General features: G+C 48.4%; 1 long non-coding RNA gene across 1 annotated transcript; it reads right to left on the reverse strand.

The window, feature by feature from the left end:
- Window positions 1-1594: 1594 nt before the first annotated feature.
- Window positions 1595-4850, reverse strand: LOC105856233 (uncharacterized). The gene is made up of 3 exons (XR_012912835.1): window positions 4715-4850; window positions 3878-4036; window positions 1595-2723 (listed from the first exon to the last, which is right to left on the reverse strand). It is a non-coding gene; the product is annotated as an uncharacterized LOC105856233 (long non-coding RNA).
- Between the last annotated feature and the right edge of the window lie 6936 nt (window positions 4851-11786).

The following is an 11786-nucleotide window of genomic DNA, read 5'->3' on the forward strand; positions in this document are numbered from 1 at the left end:
CGTGACACCATCATAGCTCACTTTTCAGATTAAGTTAGCGCTGAGATCCTGAGCTCAGGGCCTTGGTTCTTGCTCCTTATTTTTCAGGTCTATAAAATCGAGCCGTGGCATGCAGCCCATATACAAGTACTGAAATGATGCTGTTGCCGTGGATATTTATGGAAAATAGATATTAGATGACAAAAGGACACCTAGGCAGCTGCTGTGTGGCGGGCGTTCATGGAGCAGCTGCAAACAGGGTGGAGTGGAAGAAACCCTCCGGGGACCGCTGAGGAACAACTTCCCGGAGCACGTGGCGTGATCGGGCACTGCTGGGACCAGCCGGCACAGAGCAATCAGGACTGGGTGGTGCTTTTAGTGCTGGAGAAGCCAGCAGACATGAATCTAAGAGATAGAAATGTCAGAAGTTACAAGCAGTACAAATAGTGGCGAGAGTTGCAGGCCAAGGAAAAGTCTTCGCCTGAATCAAAATTCCCAGCAACAGACATGCATGCACGGACTAAACTGAACAAGTTAAGCTAACAGAACAGTAACAGCAACAGGAAAATACCTTCAGGTGCATCATCACTGACCAGGAAGGACAATAGCATTACCAACACACTGGAACTATTAAGTGTCATTAGACTCGATCCTTGTCCCCCAAAGACTTACCTTCTAGCTGAGCAGGCAGGGCATGCGTCCAAGCTCCTTAGACCTCTGTGTGCATAGTTCCAAAACGACGCCTCTGCCCTGTGCCTTGGCCTAAGTGTCCATATCTAGTCTCAAGAAAGGGGTTTTCGTATTTGTTGTTTGGGTTTATTTTGTGCGGGAATTGAAGTTTGGGGATCGCTGTGGGTCTTTGCATTCTTTTGTGAGTTAGACCCCTTTCCTCTACTCCAAAGGAAGCGCGTTCTTGGCTTTTTTGAGACTGTCTTTCAGGGGAAACCTCACGCCTCCCTGGTGGAAGTCACGGCAGGTCAGGAAACAGTGCGAGCAAAGAGGAGCGGGAGCGGCGGGTGGGTTTCGGGGAAGCTGAGTCACTGTGCAGCCCGGAACGCAGGGGGTGGCTGATAGCTGCAACGTGGAGGAACGAAAACCAACATATCAGACAAGCAGCGTGCATGCCCGGCCCGAGGCGTGGGCCTGCTCGTGGGGAGGCGTTGACTTGGCGCCTCGGCCCGGCCGGCTGTCCCCGGCGTGGGCTGCCGCTCAAACCAGTTATCGCCTCAGCACATGTGTTGTTAAAATCTCTTTTAGGCTTGGTAAAAACCTCTGCTTCAGTAAACAGTGACATCACTAATTGCTGCATATGACATTATTGGATTGTTTTGACTTCCTGGGGGTGAGGGTAAAGGAAAAAAAAGTTAATTACAATTATTTTTGTCTCTAACTAAGGGGAAGCCGTGTTAACATCTGCGTGCTGCTGGCCAGCAGGTTGGCAATAATCTCCAAGTATTAACCAGAGTAGAATAGAATGACCCAACGTGTGGGTGTCACTGCTTTACCTGAATTTACCCAGCAGCTAACAAAATAGGTCTCTTTCACTAAAGACCAATTTTCACATTAAAAAAAAAATCTTTATTATGGGCCTAGTGCAGTTAAATTGCCGCCACAGTAGGGAATCTATACTTAGAGTGGTGGGATTAAGCGCTGAGAAAATGCCTCAGGTGATGTTCCAGCTGAGCCGAAATCCGGACCCCTGATCCTTCCCTTTCAAGAGAATTCCACCAGGTGGCAGGAAATGTCTCGGAGTGCCAGCGAGCACGCTGTCTCTCTGGGCCGCAGAGAAGTGGGGAGGAAGGAGGATCGCTGAGGATCACAGCACACCTCCCCGGCTCTTTCCAAACCCCCACGTGCGTCCTCAGCCCCCGGTAGCTCTTTCACAGTCCAAACATGCACAGGTAACAATACGCACTTTCCGTACACACATGGAACTTTTTATCCTGTGAATAAATGGATAGGACCAGTCGGGAAAAATAAACGACGGAGGTGGGAAGACGGCAAAGGCCAGGAAGGGCGTTTCGCAAAGTGGCCAATCCACGGCACCTTGAGTTGTCCTTTTTGTAGAGAGACCTTAACGCGAAATGTTCCTGTGAGTTTAAAGGCAGGATGGCTCATATCTGCTGTCGATGCTCCGACAAGTCGAGAGACTCCACGGTGATTCTAAAGGTTTGTAAATTTCAACAAAAGCCCAAAGGGTCGATACTCAAAAACCAGGTTGAGACTTTATAGTGGAATGAAATACACTGAGATGATTTTGCTTGTTCTAATTCTGCTGCCACCCCTTAAACACCAGTCTACTATTGTATTGGCCCAGCATTGGGTGTAAGTATATACTAGAAGGGGGCGTGAGCTCAATAATTGGGCATAAGTTGCTACAGCCAGCAGTCCCGGCGGATTCCCAGCTGGGGGACGGTGGGAGAGTGGTTGGCACAGGGACAGCAGAGACGGCCCCGGGAGGACCCTGGGTATGGTTTTTGAAAAGAAAAAACAAACTTCACAGGTGTTTTTAATGTGTCTTCCAATTAAGAGACGAGGACTTAAGGGTCTAATTTCCTTTTCTCATAAACATGGGTGGGTCCCCAAGAGCTCCATTCTAACAGGCCCTTGCCAAGAACCAAGGAAACAAGCACCCCTGTGTCGATCTTGGGGGAAGCCCAGTGTCTCTCCTAAGGTGCACCTCTTCTGTCCCGAAGAAGGAAGGCGGGTGAACCATAGTAATGACGCTTCACTCTCGGCTGCTCCTGAAGAAATGGAGAAGTGAGGTCTGTGTGCATATACATGTAATATAAAAATTGTTTTCAAACTAGACTTTGAAAAATGCAAATTCTCATATTTCAAGTAGCAAGGAAACAAGAGCAAAGTTCCAAATGCAGAGGAATTAATACTTTGTTCATTTCAACTGCAATGTGGGGTATAGGGAGGGCAGTTAAAAGAATGAGGTCTTAAATTTATTCAGTGTGAAGCCAACAATGTTTGTGATTAAAAATATAACATAATTAGCTTTATGTGTTAGAAGTTTAAATCTGGCAGCTGTCTATAAAATGGATTAGGATGGGAGACACCGAACTGATACCCTCTATCGAGTTCTTGCCCGGACCAGGTTTTGTGACAGGCACCAACTTAACGCTCAGTAGTTTACTTTACTCTTATCACAACCTTGTGAAGTATCATCATTCCCATTTTTAATAGCAACAACAGCAAAAATTCGAGGCTCAGAGCATTTAAGTTGTCTGTCCTATTTTACAATGTAAAGGGGTGGAACAGGAAGTAGAACCCAGTTCTGTCTGACTCCAGGGTCTGTAAGCGTGATGATCGTGTTGAGTCGTCTAGAAATGCGTGCAAGGGGACAGCAGGCACTCGGGAAAGAGGTGAGGAGCTAGAAAACCATTTCTAGAGAGAATATATTTTCCTGGTAAAATGTATTAGAGCTACTTTCTATTATAAATTAAATGGGAGAAATTATGTCTGGAGCAAAAACCAAAGGAACTCCAGATTTACATAGGAACCAACATAACAGTTAATTAGTCTAGCACGCGTCCTGGTATTGGAGAAAGCTACCACACATGTATACTCAAGGACGGTCCATTTCCGGTCCAACAGTTCGGTCTGGTACGTTACCGCCTGTTTTTCTTGAACTCCTGGTTATACAGTTTATGTCTGGAGAAAGTTCCACTACAATAGACTGCCAATTTTATTTAATCCACACTCTAAGAATGCTTGACAAAGGTACTGAAGAAGAAAACCTATCCAATTTACACTTACCTAATACCTCATTTTGAAATTAATGGATACTCAAGTCGTTAATTAGCGAGACACTACATTGTAGCAGAAAGAGACTGAGTGCCGGCAGAGGGTACCAGCCGTGGTCCCTCAGCTGTAGGGAGGGTGATCATACCTACTTCACCGGGCATCTCATAGGGACAAACGTAGAACATCTAGTGGAGACGTGCACGGCATTTGTCATTACTCGGTCGGTGTTAGTTTTCTTCTACCTTCAATTTTTCTCAAGTTGAGCGCACATTTCACATCTGCTCTCCGTGTGTCCTTTTAGTATCTGGAGGTAAAAGCATGACAGATGTGCGACCCCTTTGTTACCTACACCCATCTGCCATTGATTCACTCCTTCCACCGAACACACATGGGCCCGGCATCGGGGATGCGGAGAGAAAAGGCAAGTCCAGGGGCAGAGACGACCTCACGTGTTTGCCATCGTGGCAGGAGAGCAGTGAACTGTGGGGCACACGGGGTGCCTGGCACAGCGCACAGGCACCTGGAAGACTCTCTGTGAAAGAGGATGTCGGATTTGGGTTTCAAAGAACCCGTAGGAATTCTTCGGAAGAAGAGAGGAAAGAGGCAGATATGATGTTCCGAACAGAGAAATGTTAATCTCTAAAAAAGAACGCACTTCCTCGGACAGGAGGGGGTGGGTGACGCCCCAGCACGCCTCTTTTCCCCGTGTTCCCCTGGGAATAGCCGTGGGCCCATCCAGGAACGCTCGCCCGTCTGCGAAGGGTCCGGAAACCAGACTCGGTTGGCCGGTCAGACCGACCGCTGCAGAAGGTAAGCGCCTTCCATTCCACTTCTTTTAACCAGGGCAACAAAACCTGTTTGGACAGACGAGGGCTACAGAATTCTCCTCTTGAACTTCGCTGTGTTCCTTTGGATTCTTCCACTACTGCCCTGACTCCCACTGGGCAGGAGGGGCCTGTAGCAAAATGGACAAAATACCTACCGGGATGGCAATTGGGGTCATGTGACCAGCTCCGGCTTCACCATCCAGCACGCTTGGCTGCGTGTCACCTAGCGCACCTAAGAGAACCTTAGAGCAGGGACGAGAGTCCTTGCGCCCCCTTTAATGTCTCTGAGCGTTAAGTGGAGTGCCGGGGCGTTTGGAACCCTAAGAAAGGGTGTGATGTCACTGGGCATCTCACAGTAAATGTAATCGCCGTGGGACACTGGGGTGGGGTAAGAGAGAGGCTCTGGCATTGAAAGCTCTAGAGTTAAACTAATGCCCTTTTTGTTTCCCTTCCTGATATCACCAGACCATCCCGTAGTTCTTTTATGAGTTACAGATAGTCTGTTTCTTTATGTCACTATTTTTTGTTTAAGTATTTTTGTATTTCAGCATCCACAAATAAATTCCAGGGGCCTTTCCTTGGGTCGCTGGTAAAGTCACTGCCACCGTGTATCTGATATCCCCAAGACAGTAGGCAAAGCCGTGTTCAGGAGCAGTGCTGTACGGCAGCCCTATTTTTATTCTCTACTATGGAGTGAGTTTTTCTGGAGTAGAATTTGTGTCTTAATAATTTTCATAAGCCCTAAAATAGTCCCGTGCACATAGTAGACATTTATAAAATTCTTAAGGTTCTAAAAATGGGATATTCTAAAATTGTGTAGCCTGGCTAGAAAAATCCACGACTGCCTCTATTGCCAATTCCACTCTATCAAGGAAGAATTGGGCAGACTTCTGTCAGTATTTTTATAGGGTTGGTCTATGCAGTCAAAGCTGAGCAGATGATTGAATAAATTATCTGGTAAGTTTGGATCCAGCTAAAGAACATTCAAGTAAACAGAAGGTCCATGTAACTTGTCTTGGGATAGTTGGATTCTTATCACTTTTAGATTAGAAACATGACGTCTTCTTTCTCGAACACGCACACTTGGACACACACGCACACGCAGCTAGAAAGTGTACAGTTGATTAGCTTTCCTTTCCTGTGTCTATTGTCTTCTTGGACCTAATAATTCCCAGGGTAATTCTTCCAGTATACTTTTTAAAAGAGTCCTAAATAGTATTGAAAGTACAACACGCAGACCGAAAAGCATATTTAACACAGCAACTATCAGCTCATGTTGGATGTCTTAAGACTGTGTCTGCCAGGAAACAGGAGGTTGAAGGCTGTTTGTTTACGAAGGATAAGGCACTGTAGCCCCATTGTGGTCTTGAAGGCTGGAAAATGCACCGATGTTTCTAGACGTCTTCAAATGGTTCATTAGGGAGACAATTTTGCCTGGAGTGAGAACAGGAATGGATTGGCCCCTTTGAAAAAGTAGTCTAGACACTGGCACATTCATTTCTAATGACGCTAATGAATCAGCTTATGCAGTTGGTTTATATCAGTAGTAATGTCAGACTGTGTGTGCCGAATACTTGTGATTCCTTTTGCCTGTCTAGTGTCTGAACCCTGTGTCATACGTTTTGATGTTGTGCAAAGACTATCTCCTCTTTAGGAGCAGAAAATTCTAGATGTTGACTTTCCAGCCTCCCTTGCACCTGGGGCTCAGGTGTGTAGCCTAGTCGCCACCGGAGAGACCCGCCCACGCCCGACTCTGACTCCAGCCCTAGCGATGGCAGAGAGGCAGCAGGAGAGGGGTGCAGGGTTGAGCCACCCGCGCAGACCCTGCCGGGCTGCTGGCCGAAGCTCGCAGGTGCAGCGCCTCCAACTGCGACGTCAGAGATGGGTTCTCCTTCACCCCGCCAGGCAGCTCGCTTGGGGAAGCGCTTCTTCAAAGGCAGACTTGAGCCTCCTCTGGTCTTCCCCGATGTTTCCCTGAGTCGCCTAATATCCTTTCAATAAATTTCCTTCTGCTTGTGCCGATCTTCTGCCTGCATCCAAGAATCCCAGCTGACCCCCTGCGCTAGACACTGAAGAAACCGGAGATTAGGAAGGCTGGCCTGGTCCTCACGCTCTGGTAGGTGCAATGGGACAAGTTCACGGACACCTTGGTGGTGAATCTGACTATTCTGTCGGCGAAGCTCACTCATTCCCGGAGAGAAAGTCGCTTGCAGTGGGCCCCTGATGAGGAAGGAAATTCTCCAATTCATCTTTTGGGGGCTTTGCAAGTTTGGCTCATTGCCCAGAAAAGAGACACCCTGCACAAGCCGCACTCTACGAGAGTGAGTGGCCAAGAAGAAAGGTGGAAGGGGGTCTTGCCTTTAGTCCAAACGTATTTGCAGCAGATCAAAGCCTGTGGCTGCCTCCGCACGGGCGTGCGTGGGGTCTACGCAGATGGTGCTCCCGGTGGGATTACGCCTCCCGGGGGACTCGAGAACCATATGGAGGAGAAAGTCCCCTGGCTGGGAGATCTGCTCCAGTATTTCCCGCTGCAAGTAGCGCTCGAGATCAAGCCTGGATTCTCAGAAGTCAGGGGATGGGTAACACTACGGTGCATTTGCCAGAGTTTTGGAGCCACTTATTCTTAGCTTCATGATTACGAAGGGCATGTGGTCGGAGCACACCCTGAGCCACGCCACTAAGGATTGTTCAGGATGTTTCCAAGGGCGCAGGTGTGCAGCTGTGGGGAGACCAGGACTGCCCGCAGCCCCCGCCCCGCCCGGGCTTCTGAGCGCGGCTTCCTCCTGCATCCGGACGTTACACTTCAGGGTGGGGAACACAGTGTCTTGTCTCGCCAGCACCGGGTCTGGCAGGGGCTGACGCCCACAGAAGGCCCCCCAATGCATGCCACCCGTTGTCTTTATAAACCAATGAGGACGAGACCAGAGAACGGAAGTGGGGGCTGAGGGAGAGCCCCCCCCCCTACACCCTGGGGCTGACAGTTTTGAAGCTTTTCCCATCAGTGGCCCAGCCCTCGGGACACAGGCCCAGGACCCATCACGGGAGCCTCTGAACACCCCTCAGACGTGCCTGTGTGTGTCGTAGGAGGGGAGCACTGGGATCCGCCAGGGCGCCTGCTCGGAGGTGCCGTGCCGGGTCTGCGCAGATGTGTGAGCTGGGAATCGGCACGCGGGGACAGGCAGCTGCGCAGGAGTGTGGCAGTGCCGGGCCCCGCCCAGGCGGAGCCACCACGAAAGCTGACGGACGTGCCTTCGTGTGGACGAATGACTTCCCAAGCCTTCCAAGCCGAAGAGGGGACACCTGCCGGCAGGACGCCTGGTGCTCCTTCCTCCCTGCTGCGTGCCCGTCCGGAGGGGAAACGGGCAGCAGAGGTCGGGAGGAGGAGCACGGCCTGCCCCAGGGGTGCACGGAGCGCCGCTTCTCTCCTCATCTGGACCCCCGGGTTCTGGCTGCCAGCCCTCCTGTTTCCACGTGTGTGGAGTTCTTTGGGGTACATCTCTCTGGGGTTGACAAGCCCAGGAACTGTGAGAAGGGAGAGCCCACCGAAGGCACGGCCGGCCCCCGTGAGGAGGAGAAAGGGCCGCCCCTCCCCGAGCCCCGCGTGCACCATTTCTGCCCTCGGCCTAAGAAGCCTGTTTCGCAGATTGCAAGCGCAAACGCAGAAAAATCCAAGTGTGTTTGTGTTCGAGAGAGAAGAGAGTGACAGGAATCACCCAGGTGCACCCTCTTTGCACTTTAGGGAGCCTCGTGAAATGGAAGAAAACGTGCTGGCCCGGGGGGTGAGCCGGGTGTGGGAGGCTCGGGTCTCTCGCTGCTCCCACGCGGCGGGAGCCGTTCTTCTCCCTGCCCACGCGAGGAGGCGCTTGCGGACGGCGCAGCCTGGGCCTTCTGCACCAGGGCTCGCAAGGGTTTAGAGCCCTGGCTTCCGACCGCCAGGCAGAGGGTCCCAGAACACTGGGGGAGCATCTGGGGCCAGCACGTGCTGGCGGCGGGAAGAGGGACGCAGGCGAGAGAGAGAGCGAAGGTAGGATGGAGAGGGTTTGGGGAAGTGCGGGCCTCTGGGTCCTACTCTGTCCAGCAAAGCAGATATTTCTCTCCGCGGCATTTGACATTTGGAATTTCTAGAACGTTGGCAGCAACGGAAGCATTGGGTATTGCCTCGATTCTCCCACAAAACCAGATTTAGGGCTAGAAAAGAGAAGTACGTGTTTACGGCATAAACGTGTTTTAAACACATCGTGGCAGGTATTAGACAAGGTCAGCAATATTAGCGGGCCGTCTTCATGCGGGCTGGACCCAGTCCAGAATCGCAGCTTTAAATGCCAGTTGCAAATATTCTTGCTGAGTCCAGACCAGACAGAGGTGATAGATTCTCACCCAGTTAGAAAGCAATTACCCCCACAGCTTTGGGCCAAAAGATTGGATATTTGAGACTCTGAAATGATCACCCTGCAAAGGATCATAATGTGGGTAATTAAAAATAGATTATTGGATCAAGATTTTCATCACTTTTGAAGACCTCACTTTTCCTTGTCGTATGTAGTTTTCGTGTTTTGTGGGGTTTTTTCCCCTTATTTTTTCCTTTCTCTGAGGGATCATAATTGAACGCATTTTGAAACTATAAATTGTAATTTTGCTGTCAGAGGTAGAACTTTAATCTCAGATGTTTATTAGAAAATTTCTCTGCACTGACTGTGAATTCAGCTAATAAGAATCAAGTGAATGGACTTGTAACAAAATCATGAAATACCTTCCTATGGCTTGGTGACTGCTCTCTGTCAGGGGTTGCTGCAGTCGGCTTTGTTCACAACAAACATCATATTTTAATGTATAGGAATTTAATGATAATTACAATAAACACCAATGCATTAATGCTCATATTGGCTATTCTCCAGAAAAGAGAGATGGTCTAAAATACAGTAGTTTTTATATATATGTAATTGGGACAAAATAAGTGGGAAGTTGAGTCATTTCTCAATGAATTTGATCGATGTAAATAATTTATCTGGATACTTATACTGCTACACCCTACCTGCTCCTTACAATATAGGCCATGTTTTCCTTAAATGGATTTCCTCCCAGCTCTCCAGATCACAGGGGACCCACAGGCCCAGGCTTGGGGAGCAGGCACAGCCCACGCCCCACCTGGCCCAAATCCACCCCAACTTGCTGCGGGTACTTGGATGCCCTCAATCTCTCTGGGCTTCAGTTTCCCTGTTCTGAAAAATTCAGAGATTGGACCAGACAGATTTTACAATTCTTCTGATCTAATTTGCTTCCATTCATTGTTTCCATAAAGAGGAATTTCCTAACATAAAGAATTTCTATTCTTTGCTCTTAAAGGGAAGGTGATATATCTTCAGTCCATGTTGGCTAGAAAATAAACTTTCTTAAAAAGCAAAATGTACACTTACCGTATGTTCCGGCAATCTCCTCCTGGGTATTTACTTAAGAAAAAAGAAAAATTTATGTTCTCACAAAATAATTGCACTCAAACATTTATAGCTGCTTTATTCATAATTGTGCCAAATTAGAAACAACCACAATGCCTTTCAGCCGGCACATGGATGAACAAACCATGCTACAACCACGCAAAGGAATACTACGCAGCCATAAAAAGGAAGACATCACAGCACACACCATGACATGGGTGACTCACACGTGAATTATACGCTAAGTGAGAAAAGACAGACTCAAATGCCCACGTGCTATACGACTGTACTTATACAACATTCTGGAGAAGGCAAAATCATAGGAATAGAAAACAGATCAGTGGTTGCCGGGGCCAGTATAGGAAGAGATCTGACCCCCAGGGGGGAGAGCAGAAATGTTCTATAATGTCTTGATAGTGTTAGTGGTTATCTGACTATAAATTTGTTAAGACTCATGGATTTACACATTTAAAAGAGTGAATTTTACTGTATAAATTATATTTCAATTAAAAAAGAACAGCATCAGTTCTGTTACTGAACTGCCCTTTTTCTTAACCACTTCGGTACCAGCGTTGACTATAGCCGACAGCCACAGAGGAACGCGCACAGCAACTGTAGCCGACAGCGAGATATGACTTTTCTAATTTTTCATTTATCAAAAGAAAATTGTGAACACTAAAAAATAACATAATGAAAACATATATGTATGTGTTAGCTATTCTGATTTACGTTACAAGTAAAGCTGCCTGTGAAGTAAAACAAGCTTTCAGTGCTTTAAAGCGTTCCTCGTCACACAAGAGCAAAACGGATTCGCCGTCAACGCAGCGCACACGCCGCCGTGCGGACTACGAGTGGCAACTGTGGGCCAGGCTTCGCGGCCGGTGAGCGCCACACCGAAGTGGTTAAAGAACCAAACTCTAAAATACATTTTTAAAGATTGTTTTAAGACTAAGAGGAATGTGTAAGCAGTTGGATTTTTTTTTCCTTCCTATTTTGCCCAAAAGGTTGAAAATGGGAGTCCAAGATCCCAGCCAGGGGATCGAAATGTCCCGGAGAGATATCAGTCCCACCCGGTGTAAGTGCTGTCCTCAGATCTGCCTCTGCCTCGAGGTTCCCGAAGGTTCCCCTCTGTTCCCAGGAAGCAGCTCTCATTTGCATTGACTTCCAGCAACTTCCTCCAGGCAAGTCCCCGGAGGCTGTCGCCCGCAGCCATCTGCCTGGGGCGCAGGTATGGCTCAGGGCAGCTCCCTCTCCGGTGTTTCCTGCTTCGAGACATAAGGACCCACAGAACCCGACTTCCGAGGCACGTGTCTTTCAAGCCAGACGTTGTGCAGCTGGAGGGCTTCTGGTGTTCTAAACCCGGGGGTGGTAGGTACCTGTGCTAAAAGAATCTTTTACACACATAAGGAATCCCCATTGGATGCTCTATGCTTTATTCCGGGACATGAGCTCTACTGAAAACATCGGTAAATTCCTACGCTTCTACAAGGTAGGTCTTAGATTAGAGATTATCTAGTTATTAAACCACAGTAAAGCAACATTTTACAATCTATCAAATTGGTGAAAAATATTTTACAGCTGGTAAGTGCGTGGTGTGAGGAAGGTCCTTACAAGCTGTTACCAAATGCACGTAATAACTACACGCACGCACGAGCAGTAGTCATTAGATTTAGAGTTAATCCAAAAACTAGGTGCAGAACGTGCTGCACTGTGCTTTCTAGCAGTAGGGACGCGTTTGTACCTAATCTCTTGTCCTCTGTGTGGATGCATATAGTCACGTGTTGACGACGAGGAT

The sequence above is a fragment of the Microcebus murinus genome, chromosome 17, assembly GCF_040939455.1.
Source record: "Microcebus murinus isolate Inina chromosome 17, M.murinus_Inina_mat1.0, whole genome shotgun sequence".
NCBI lineage: Eukaryota > Metazoa > Chordata > Mammalia > Primates > Cheirogaleidae > Microcebus > Microcebus murinus.